The 13,328-nt window shown below is 32.3% G+C and overlaps 1 pseudogene; it reads left to right on the top strand.

Moving 5' to 3' along the window:
• Window positions 1-6,513: 6,513 nt before the first annotated feature.
• On the top strand, window positions 6,514-7,608 carry LOC149572665 (purine permease 3 pseudogene; annotated as a pseudogene).
• The last annotated feature ends 5,720 nt before the right edge of the window (window positions 7,609-13,328 follow it).

Genomic DNA, 13,328 nt, shown 5'->3' on the forward strand with positions numbered 1-13,328 from the left:
ATGCATTGTTCTATCAGTTGATTGTGCTCTTACATTTATATGTGCTCATACTTTATGTATATGTGCTATTATACTAATTGTATGTGCTATTTTATGCAAAAGTGCTATTATATTACTCATATGCACTAATCTACCAATAACTAGGGATCCAAATGCACTGATACACCCTACACATGCACTAAATGACTATGCATAGGTGCTAAAAGAATTCAAATGTGCCACAAGAAACTCATAAAATATAGGTAAAAAAGCTAAATCTCAAACAAAGAGGATCTTGACAACATATCGGGGCACCATAGTCTAGACTAGATGCTCATACTAATGGCACCAGCATCTTCATTGGATCAAAGCTCCAAATCACCAAATTCAAAGGAAAAAAGTGAAAACGACAAGGGTATAAGGTCTTTTTGACCTATTTAACCCCCCAAGTGGCATTTGTATAAACTTTTCACATTATTTACCAACTTTTGGCACCTTTTTGATCCCCCAAGCTAACTCAGGTATTGTATCAAACCTTCTTGCCAATCTCCTACCATATCAGAAATAAAATTAGAACATACTCTTTTTTCACATTTTCTTACTTTTTTCCAATTTTATTTCTGAGGGGGCAATATATCAAATTAGGACATCAAAGCTGGGGCATTAAAATTCTTTGAAACATCAAAATGATCTACCCTGGCCAAAAATTTGTAAACATCAAAACCAAGGTATCCAAACAAAACCATTGCAATCAAATCATCGAATCAACATTGCAATGCAACCATCAAATCAACGAAAATCAAAACATCATCAATGATCAAACATCAAATCATCAATAATTAGACATCAAGCCATCTACAGATAGAGACCACAACAACGAAAAAATGATAAAATATCATAGAAAAGGCATCTAGTAATCAGAATTTGACCTAAAATCAAAAAATCAAGATAGTCTTTGAACTAATATGCTTTGCATATTAGCTCAAAGAGGGGCATTTGCAGACACCCAAAATTTGACAAAGACTTAAATCATGCGATCCAGATCAATTAGGACCAAATTAGAAAGAAAATTAGAAGAAACACAATAGACTTTTAAATCAAAAATCACATCAGGTCATTAATCACCTTTTAAATTGACAAGACCTAAATCAACTTTAAAAGAGGAAGAAAACAATTCAAATTCATAAATAAAATGTAAAAAAAAGGGAGGAAGAAAAAGACAAAGTGTTGAAAATAAATCATTTAGTAAATCAATAAAATCACTTTATCCTCACAAGAGGAAAATCTCCCTTTTACCATTTAAAAGAATTTGAAAAATCCTCATATCATTTCCAAAACCAAGTTTGTTGGACTCTTCCTCCTAGCCTTTTATGAGATATTTTGAATTTCACTTTCACCACCAATCAAAAGTGAAAATCCTATAAATAGGAAGGAAATCTAAGAGACAGGGGACCCAAGTTTTTATGCATCTACACTATAGGCATATTTAGACTCATTGTTTTAGCATTGTCATTATAGTGATTTCATGGCATTGTTAGTATCATTTTATGTCATTGAGCATCATTTTGTATGATTTGGCTTCATTTATTGCATATTTATCTCATGGCATGATTATTTCAAGAGTATTTCTAGGAGTTGCATTTCACACATAATCCACATTATAGTCATAGATCATGCATTTTTCATCATAGATTTAAATTTTTAGCAATATCTCATTCTAGAACTATCACTAAAAGGCTAGTTTGAGAGCTGTTTTAGTGGTTGTAGTTGGGAGACATGAGACATTTGTAGAGGTTACTTGCTATTGATGATGTCTTGGGTCTAGCATAGTTTGTCATCAGTTCATTTGCTTTCTACATTAAAGTTTCATGAATATGCATTCTTTTACTATGTACAATTGGAAGTCGATATTTGAACATTTTAGAAGATGCTCCCTTAAGAAAAGAAAAAAATAGTAAATCATATCAAAAAAATTAAAAAATCATATTTATCTCTAGAGGAGAGAATCATGGTCATGAATATGTAATTTTTTTTCAAGAAGGTATAGATTTGATAGGGAAGTCTTCATGGGAGGAAAAAACTATTTGATTCTGATAAGGTCAAAGTTGAGTACTTATAACAAAGAAAATATACATCAAAAATAATTATTTCTTTTATTGTTCCCTAGCTATACATGTCATCTATAAGATATTTTCAACTCAAAACAAAAAAGATGATTTGCATATACTTGTTTGATGGGAACTACAACCTATATTTTTTATAATTAAAGAAGCGACTTCAAAATAAAATAAAATGAATCAATCCTCATTCAAATAAATTATAAAAATTATAGGCATAAAATTCATCCAATTCTACACATTTCATCAGTTTACATCATCTTCATATTCTAAACACAAATACGTTTTTTTTTGTCATTAATGTTAAACTATCACATTCAAATATCCTATTCCTTTATAAAAGGTGACAAAGGTTTGTGCTTTTACCCTTTATGACTTCCACAATAAGCCAAGAATAGGTAGTGGCATCAGCAACAAAAACAACAACAATGTTAGAATCTACTCCACAAGTCTCTTTTGCTACTAATACCATGCAAGTGGACAATACAAGGATCACTCTAGATACTTTAGAAGATCCATTAAAAGTCTATGGTTCTAATGTTGGAAATTTGGTGAGTTACACCAGCTCTAAGAAAGAAGAAGAAGAAAATAAAAAGAAAATGGAAGAAGAAAAGAAGAAAAAGGAGGGAGAAAAAGAAAAGAAGAAGAAAGAATTAGAAGATAAGAAGGGGAAGAAAGATGAAGAAATATTAGAAGCAAAAAAAAAACTTGAAGATGATGAGGATAAGAAAAATATTGAGGAGGAGAGAAAGAAAATGGTGGAAGAACACAACAAAATGGAGGAAGAAAAGAAAATTTAGGAGGAAAGGAAGAAATTGGAAGAGGAGAAGAAAAAGAAAGAAGAAGAAATAAAGAAGGAAGAAGAAGAAAATAACAGAAAAGAAGAAGAGGAGAAGAAGAAAAAGTAGGAAGATGAGAAAAAGGATAGTGTACCTAGTTCTTCTAGGAAACCACTTACATTAGTAGCACTAACTTGATCAAATGGTGATGATCAGACTGAACTAATCTCATCACTTAGCAAGATTATTGGGAAGAATGGAAAGGTGAAAAGACTACAAAGTTCTCTAATGGGAGTGACAAAGAGATTTCAAAAAACTTTAGATATAAAGATGATAGAGTCATATCTACAAGATGAAGAAAAAGTTCTAGTGTAAGCTTTTGATGCAAAATTCATAAGTTTATATGATATTGCAACCATTCAAGTATGGGCCAAAAATTATCCATCTAAATGTTTGACATTATGTTTCAAAATATCATAAATGCCTTGGGAGCTCTTGATGCATGTATGAAGGAGTTGAGGAGATGTGAATAGGAAGGAAATACATTGTAAGAAAATTGCACATTATCATTTAAGTTCACTAAAGATAATGATGAAGACCTAAAAAAGACGCATGAAGAACACTAAGTACTAGTAAATCAGCTTCGATAGCCTGGTCAAATGATGGAAGACATTGATGCTAAGATTTGAAAGAATTATGATGAAATAAGTTCTATTAAGATGAATAAATAGAGAATTGTTGAGAGGCTTTTACTTCTTAGAGAAAATATATCTTTGAGGATAGAAACCATAGAACAAAAGGTTGAGGAATTTCCTAAGGCAAAGAAATCATTGGAGAAGCTTGTCTATGCAGACTTCAATGCAATTGAAATTGCATCCTATGGACTATGTACCCTTCTTAGCATATTTGGAGTTAGAGATTCATGGGAGAAGAACTTCAAGAGGCTAAAGACATGTTTTGATGACTATATGACATGGATATTGACCTAATACAAATGTATAGATTCAAATTTTGAAATGTGTGTGTGTGTGTGTGTGTGTGTGTGTGTGTGTGTGTGTGTGTGTGTGTGTGTGTGTGTGTGTGTGTGTGTGTGTGTGTGTGTGTGTGTGTGTGTGTGTGTATGTGTGTGTATGTGTGTGTGTTTGACACCTTTGTCATTGATGTCAAAGGGCGAGAGATAAGAAAAAATGTATATAGGCATATTTGTGAAGTAAGGTATATGATAGGGAGAGTAATGTAATATTCTAAACTATGCAAAGGGAGAGTTAGATAATATCATTAGTAGATATAAGGAAGGACGGTTAAATACAATGATCCACAAGTTTTGAAGTTTGAAAAAAATTCTAAGGCCAATTTTATAAAGTTTTGATAACTAAAAGATTTTTGGACTTAGCAAATTTTCCTATATGTTTTCATCAATGCCAAAGGGGGAAAATTTTAGAAATTTGGCTAAGGTATAGACATAATAGTGTGTCAAGATGATGTGTTCAAGTGCACAAGTCAAAATGAAAAAAGATATAACAGTTCTACCAGTTGTGGCAGTATATAGACATAACAGAGCATGATAGGAAATGGATAATTACAGACTAAGAAATTATTTGGTTTACAAAATAATAACTTAGTTAATTAGGGATGTCATCATAGATGCTAACCCTAAGACAAAAAGTTTTAATAATATATTTTGTCAAGTGTGTGAAACCTTGAAGGTTGATTGGATAATATTTTGAGAATTGCAAAGGTGCAAAGGAAAGTTTGTAAGTGCAAAGTAAAGAGTGCTTCTTAGGTAGATTATGTGAACTTTATAGGATGTGAATTCTAATGTATGATAAGAGTTATGTGAGGATTGTGAAGAGAAAAAAGAGTTATTTTAAATATTGAAGATATTAGCATCAAGCAAAGAGGTGCTTGTTTCAAGGAATTACATTATATATTTCATGTTCAAGAAATGGGCTTTTCTTGCACACATTTTGTATTTGTACATAACAACTCCTAATAGGGTTGAGGCTACTAAAAACACCCGCATCCTCTAACAGGGACTCACATACTACATACTTGTAATAGATTCCTAACATGGTCAATATCTTTAACCTGATACTTTTCGTTGTTGTTTAGTTTTTGGGTACCATCCCCATCAAGGTTTTCCCTTGGCTAAGGTTTCCCTAGTTAACAAAATATGATGTTCTGAGTTCTCTTATTACATGCTTATGTTTATTATTCAGTAACATTAGTTTGATTTCATATGCAAGTTATAAGGAAATTAATAATATCTGGTTTTGGGCTAAAGTTTGTAGAATAATGGTTTACACACCCCTAGTATTCCCTATTTATAAAAAAATTATCCAACTAAAGTGGGGCCAATAGGAAATGGACATTTGAAACCATATGTAATTCCAAAGTGACCATCTAAATTGGTATTTGTGATGGTTGTTGAGATAAGACCAAAGGAAGGAAGAATAAAAGCTAATACTATGATAGAGACAAATTGTAGTAATTGGTTAAATGACCTTATTATAAGGAAAAAATTTAACTAAAAGTAGGTATAACTGAAGGTGCAATAATTACAAATGTATGGAAAATGACAAGAAAATATTGAAATATACAAAAAATGACAATAATATATTTAAATACATGTGAATAAACAAGTACTAGTAAATGAGATAAACTAACCTTGTTAATACATTATTATATTAAGATACCCCAAGTAAGATAATATCAAAACTAAATTAGCAATGTGTGAAAAATGATCAAAAGAAGAATTACTTGGCTAGAATAACGAAGCTCTAGGCTATGACATAAGATAAACAAAGGAATATGTCACTTATGAACTTGTATCATTATATATATAGATGCATTCATCCAAATAAAAAGAAAAGTATATTAAAAATAATATGGCTATGTCAATTTTAATGTAAAAATAAGAAATCAAGCCCCAAACATTAAAAAAGTAATATGACAAATTCTTACCATATCAAGAAATAAAAAATAAAATAAGACTCATTTATGGGTTAAGACAAGTCAAGTTATCCCATTAAAAGGGGCACAAAGGAAAATTGACATTAGAAATAGAAATATATTGTAGTGATTGACTAGATGATTTCATTGTGAGGAGAAGATAAATAAAAGTAAATATGATTGAAAGTGCAATAATTATAGAAATAATGTATAGAAAATAACAAGAAAGTAAACTATAAATAAAATTAGCCTTGTTAATACGTTATTATATTAAAATACCTCAAGTGAGATAAAATCAAACTAAATTTGAAACAACAATAAACCATGTCAATTTTACCGTTAAAAACTAAATCCCAAGCATTACACAAAAGTAATAAACAAATTGTGAAGTGATAAACAAGGTGAAGAGATAAACAAATGGAAAATTTAAAAAAAAGAGGATCCTAAATCGTCTAAGTCGAGTCGAGTCGTTCCATTAAGTCGGGCCCAAAATGAAATGGAAACTGGCACCCGTATCAAATTCACCTTTAGAGCAAACAAATCTGCGACGTGGAATCAGATCTTATATTTTATCCGGAAAATACTTCCCTTGATCGCAAAACCAGAAACCCGATGCACCATTTTTGTTTATAAATTAGAAGCCGGAGATAAAATAAAATAACATAGTGAGTTACGAAGTGTGGCGAATGAAGTCAAACAAGAAAAGCTTAGGGGAATGGCTACTCCTCATCCTCAACTGTGTGGCTCTGTTCATTGGCGGAGCCGCTGGTAACTTGTTAATCCGCTTCTATTTCTTGCACGGTGGCAATCGCATATGGTTCACTGCGTGGCTTCAGACTGCAGCCTGTCCTCTTCTCGTTCTCCCCATTTGGCTTTCTTCCCGCACAAAACAGCCCTCTGGAAGTGAAAGCAGCCATGTTACTCCCAAGCTCTGCCTTGCATCCGTTGTAATCGGCCTCCTCACCGGGCTTGATAATTTCTTGTATTCATGGGGTCTCGCCTACCTCCCCCTCTCCACCTCCTCTCTCGTAATTGCTCCTCAGCTTGCCTTCAATGCCTTCTTCGGATTCTTCCTTGTAAAGCAGAAGTTTACTGCCTATTCAATCAACGCCATAATTTTGCTCACCATGGGATCAGTTATGTTGGCCTTCAACACCAATGGTGACAGGCCAAAGGGAGTCACATCTCGACAATATTGGCTTGGGTTTTTCGCTGCAGGAGCCGCAGCTGCTCTCTATGGATTCATTCTTCCCTTGATTGAGCTTCTCTACAAGAAGACCACACGGAGGATTACATACACTCTTGTTATGGAGATGCAGCTTATCGTATCTTTGTCGTCGACTGTTGTCTGCATGATAGGCATGGTTGTCAACAAGGATTTCCCCGCTGTTGGGAGGGAAGCCATGGAATCCGATGTGGGGAAATTCAACTACTACATGGCTGTGGTTTGGAGCGCGGTCTCCTGGCAGCTCTTTTTCGTCGGTGTGTATGGTGTGATCTTTTTAACATCTTCTCTGTGGAGTGCCGTGTTGATGACTTGTTTAACTCCTGTGGTGGAGGTGCTCGCGGTTGTCATATTCAAGGAGAAGTTCACAGGGGAGAAAGGCATGTCTCTTGCTATGTCTTTGTGGGGATTTACATCTTATTTTTATGGGGAATACAAGAAAGCCTTATTAGAGATGGAGCACACACAAGTGTGTGAGTCTGCATCTGTCAAATATGAAGCGCCCACTTTGGAGACGGCTGTTGACCAACCCACGAGGTCTAATAACACCGCATAAACACAATTTCTTTCAGGTTTATTATTTGCTTCGTACTGTTTTGTTTCCTCATTTATCCAATATTGTGGCGCACAAGTTAAATATTATTGTGCAACAATATATGAAGAAGCCGGCCATGTTTTCCTGCGTTTCTACCAAAACTGGAATATCTGTAAAATGTGCTCTTCCTGATATTTCACAAACAAAACAGAAAAATTGAAGAACAAGATGATTGTACGGCTTATACACCTGAGCTGCAAGTTGTTATCTGTGGAGGTGAGTTTTACTTCCTAGCATATGATTAGAGAAATTAGTACTGTCAAAGTTTAATATGAGATGTTCAGAAATTAAAGGCTAAACTAGCACTTGCACTAGAAAGAGGTGTGAGGTGCAAGGGTACGCAGATAAGTTGTATTAGAAAAGAAAAATTTAAGAGATGTAAATTTGATAGCATATAATCAAATATTTATATAGAATAGAGGCATATACACATGACTGATCTCTTTAGAGGTTCAAATGTTGTAGAAAATCCCAATTCAAGAGTTGATTTGAGTACATTTTTAGAAATATTTGTTTAACTATAAATGCAAAAATAATTGGAGTCTATTTGTGCTAGGCAAAAAATAAAAGGAAAATAAGATTAATTGGTAAGAGGAAGTAGATATGAGTTATTTTTATTAAATTTAGAATTAGCAAAATTTTAAAAGCATTCAAAAGGTAACTTGACATACTTGATTTTGGATTTCAGTTTGAAGATGCACATTCCAATTGACAGAAACATTAAACTCTAGCTGTAGAGTATTCGGCCATGATGTATTACTGGAGGAAAGCTTGCGCAAAATCAGCCACGACCTAGAAAACCAAAATAAATGTTAAATTTGAAAAAAATCAATAACATATATAGTACTAAATGGAGTTAACATGGATAGATCATACAAGTGAAAGCAATATTCACCAAAAGATAATAGTGTGTAAATGTCACCTATACTATTTCAATGATTTCCAAAATATAATATTGTGTAAATGTCAATTGTACCAATATTAAAAAATGGTGTATATGTAAACACAAATGAAATGGGCATAAAAGTAAGTACAAATCTGATATTACTTTATGAACAACAATGGATAAAAATTAATCTAAATCTTGAACAAAGAAAGCACATTTTTTTTTAATTTCATTGGGATAAAATATTTACATAGTAAAAGCATTGTAATTTTACATTTTTCACCCTTAATGTCAAGAAAGAGGAGAAGTTGACAATATAATATAAGAAAGATGTATTACAACAATTTGATGGAAAAACTAAAAAGTTTCTTATAGAAGTAATAAAACCATAAAATAACATACAAATATTTAAGTATATAAATCAAAGAAAACTAATCTTAATCACAATTTTTAAAAAATTTCAATTACACTGATAAGTATAAGATATAAGATACAATAACAAAAGTTTAATATGAAAGTGATATATTTTAAATAAAGTATAATTGAGTGAATTTATAATTTTGAATATTTTAATTTAAAATATTTAGTAAATTAAAAGAAAATTTAAAAAATTAATAAGAAAGAAAAACCTATATGTAGAAACACATTTGGCTAGACAAAACCCTATACCTAATTTTAATCTATTATTTTTTAAATATGAGAAATTTAATAAATTCATTTTCTAGTTAGACACTTAGCCTTAATACCAAGCCTAAGAATTTCATGATGATTTGATTGGATGACTAAATTGTTAGATCATTAACTTTCATGTTAACTTCATTACAAACAAAGAAAGCACATTTGTTTTGGATTTAATTAGAATTAAATAGTTACATAGTAAAAGCATAATACATAATAAGATAATAAAATAATAAAATAACATACAAATATTTGAATATATAAGTTGAAGAAAACTAAAGTTAATCACAATTTTTAAAAACTTTCAATTACACCGATAAGCATTAGATAAGATAAAAAAAGTTTTAAATGAAAATGATATATTGTAAATAAAATTTAATCGAATGAATTTATAATTTTAAATATTTTAATTCATAATATATAGTAAATAAAAATGACAATTATTTTTTTATTAGGTAAAGAAAAATCTATATATGAAAACACATTTTCATAGAGGAAACCCTATACATAATTCTAATCTATTGTTTTTTAATATGATATGTAGCTCATTAAGCAAGGTCGGATTTGAGACCGAAATTTTATTTTATTTTTTAATTTTTTAGATAGCTCTTGGATTGTGACATCTAAACCAAGACAGCTCAAAGGGGAAAACAATCCTAAATTGTCAGAATACCTAGTTACCAGCTTCTCTCTTCAGTGGATGGATAATCTCTTCTTCTCTTGTTGTAGAAATCCATCCTCAGCTTGTTGAAATCTCTGCTTCATTTCGTTCTTGTTTCTTACCTTTTGTTTGGACACAATCATTGACAAATCCTTCTTCATGTTTTGTAAAAATATAAGCTTTTGGCTCTTATACACTTCACAACACACAGTATTGAGCTTACAATGATGATGGGATAAAAGGGCCAATGGCCAATGGTTGAATCACTACTGATGAAACATGTGTCAATGAGTTTGACTCAAAATTACATAATTAAATCCTGATAGTAGTATCACAATTTGACTTGTTGTGGAAATCATCACCTACTTATAAATTGATGAGCTTAAGGGGATTTCTAATGAATGGTTCAAAAGGCACAACAATTGGTGAAGGTTTTGTAAATGGGGTTGTTGCAAGCTATGGGCTTAACCATGGAGTAAACTCTATGGTTTAGCATGCTCAAGATGGAGTAATACTAGGATATGTGACCTCTCAATATGTCATGATGCTTCACCCCTATCAGAATAACTTAAATCTAATGAGTGCTAAGTGTTCCTTTTATTCTCATGAGAGATGGATTCATGTTGAATCACTACTCATGAAACATGTGTCAATGAGTTGGACTCAAAACTGCATAGTTAAATCCTGGTAGCAATATCACAATTTGAGTTGTGGAAATTATCTCCTACTAATAAATTGATGAGCTTAAGGGGCTCATGAATGATTCATAATGCACAACACTTGGTGATAGTTTTGCAAATGGTGTTGCAAGATTTGGGGTTAACCGTGGATGAAACTTGATAGTTAAGTGTGCTCAAGTTGGAGTAGTACTAGGATGGGTGACCTCCAGGGAAGTTCTGGTGCTTCACCCCTCTGAGAATCACCTAGATTTAATGAGTTCTAAGTGTTCCATTTATTCTCATGAAATATGGATTCATGTTGAATCACTACTTCTAAAACATGTGGCGATGAGTTTGACTCAAAATCACACAATTAAATCCTAATAATAATATCACATTATGACTTACTATGGAAATTATCTCCAACTTATTAATTGATGAGCTTAAGGGGCTTTCTAATGTATGGTTCATAAGACACACCACTTGGTGAAGGTTTGGATTGCAAGATTTTGGTTTAACCATGGAGGAAACTTTGTAGTTAAGCATGCTTAGGCTGGAGTAGTATTGGGATGGATGACCTCTCAAGAAGTCCCGATGCTTCACCCCTATGAGCATCACCTGGATCCAATGAGTGCTAAGTGTTCCATCTATTCTCATGAAATATGGATTCATGTTGAATCACTACTCATGAAACATGTGTTGATGAGTTTGACTCAAAATCACATAGTTAATTCCTAATAGCAATATCACAATTTGACTTGTTGTAGAAGTTATGTACAACTTATCAATTGATGATCTTTATGGGATTTCTAATGAATTATTCATAAGTCACAATACGTGGTGAAGGTTTTACAAATAGGTTTGAAAGTTGTGGGTTTAACCATGGAGGAAACTTGGTAGTTGAGCATGCTTAGGTTTTAGTAGTATTGGGATGGGTGACCTCTTAAGAAGTCTCAGTGCTTTACCCCTCTCAGCATCACCTACATCCAATGAGTGGTAAGTGTTCCATTTATTCTCATGAAATATGGATTAATGTTGAATCACTACTCATGAAACATGTGTCGATGAGTTTGAGTCAAAATCACAAAGTTAAATCCTGATAGCAATATCACAATTTGACTTATTGTGGAAACTATTTCCAACTTATCAATTAATGATCTTAAGGGGATTTCTAATGAATTTTTTATAAGGAACAACACTTTATGAAGGTTTTTCAAATGGGGTTGCAAGATTTTGGTTTAACCATGGAGGAAACTCCGTAGTTAAGCACGCTCAAGCTTGAGTAGTATTGGGATGGATGACTTCCTGAGAAGTCTCGATGCTGCACCTCTATGAGTATCACCTAGATCCAATTAATACTAAGTGTTCCATTTATTATCATGAGAGATGGATTCATGTTGAATCACTACTCATGAAACATGTGGTAATGAGTATGACTCAAAATCGCATAGTTAAATCCTAATAGCAAAATCACAATTTGACTTGTTTTGCAAATTACCTCCTACTTATCAATAAAATAATATTTTTTTATTTTAAGGCTATGGACATGATTTTATTGGTGAGATATTCTTGTGGTAAACAAGGAATGATGAGGTTAAATCATCCCCTAGCCTAGGTTACATCATGTGGTGCAATATCATTAACCACATTAAAATGTTTACCCAATGCATTTCAAGATATCCTAACCAATTGTATTAAAGTCCATATAGCCTAATTTTCAATACACCATAAATATAATGTATGAAATCAATTAAAGACATGATCAAATAGTACATCTAGGCATCTAGGATCTTATAGAAAATGCCAAAAGTGCCAAACTAAAATCAAGATGTCATTAATTTTTAAAGATTCATTTGGGAAATCTTGTTATATCATTTTCTTATTTAGAATTTTTAAATACATTTTTACTTATTTGATTTCAAAATATTAGTGGGCCAATACTCTTTTATAATTCACCATTCCTAATATCTAAAAAGTATAATTAACTTCTTAAATATTACTTTCCATATTTTTAACTATGTTTTTCAATTTATTTTTATTAGGTTGTAAGGGGAATTAGTAGGGCCCTGAACCCTATTACAATGGAATGACAACCAATAACAACACTAGCAAAGCCAGTGAGACAAAGTCACTAAATCAAAAAAGAAAGAATTTTTAGAAAGGAACCCAAAAGATTCAAGAGTTTTAATAAGGACCTAGAAACTTCAAGGTTTTTCAATAGGATCTAAAACTTTCCATGAAAGTATAGAAACTCGTCACCTCTCAAATAACCAATTACAATGAATTGGGGAATTTTCAAGGTGCCCAAAACCATATGAATGTACTTATAATTCTTAGTGATCTTTCTTTTACATCTGACGTAAAACACACACCAACCAACCACCTCATTACCAACAAGTCTCCACTCCACCTTAGTAAGAGGGGATCCCAACAAAATAGAGAAGAAAGAAACAAAAGGGGAAAATCAAGAAGGATTCAAGCCAATTTCTAAATAGCTAAAATGAGGATAATACCATTTCAAACAACCATGATCTTCTCATCCCTAGAAGATCCTTACCTTAATAAGGATTTGGATAGAGAACAGAAGAAGAAAGATACACTAGTCCCATAAGAAAGCCTCCATTTAACACCCCCCCTAAAGGGGTAGGCTTCATCTCCATAGAAGCTAAGATAAAAGAAGCTCAATGAAAAGACACATAACCCAATTGAAGGAATAGATCAATAGAATCCCCTTGAAAGCCATACCCTAACCCAAAAAAATCCAAAGTAAGGATTGCCCCTTTCAAACTGTTAGCAC

The sequence above is a fragment of the Cupressus sempervirens genome, chromosome 2, assembly GCF_028749045.1.
Source record: "Cupressus sempervirens isolate cs-2001-9-10 chromosome 2, ASM2874904v1, whole genome shotgun sequence".
NCBI classification, from domain to species: domain Eukaryota; kingdom Viridiplantae; phylum Streptophyta; class Pinopsida; order Cupressales; family Cupressaceae; genus Cupressus; species Cupressus sempervirens.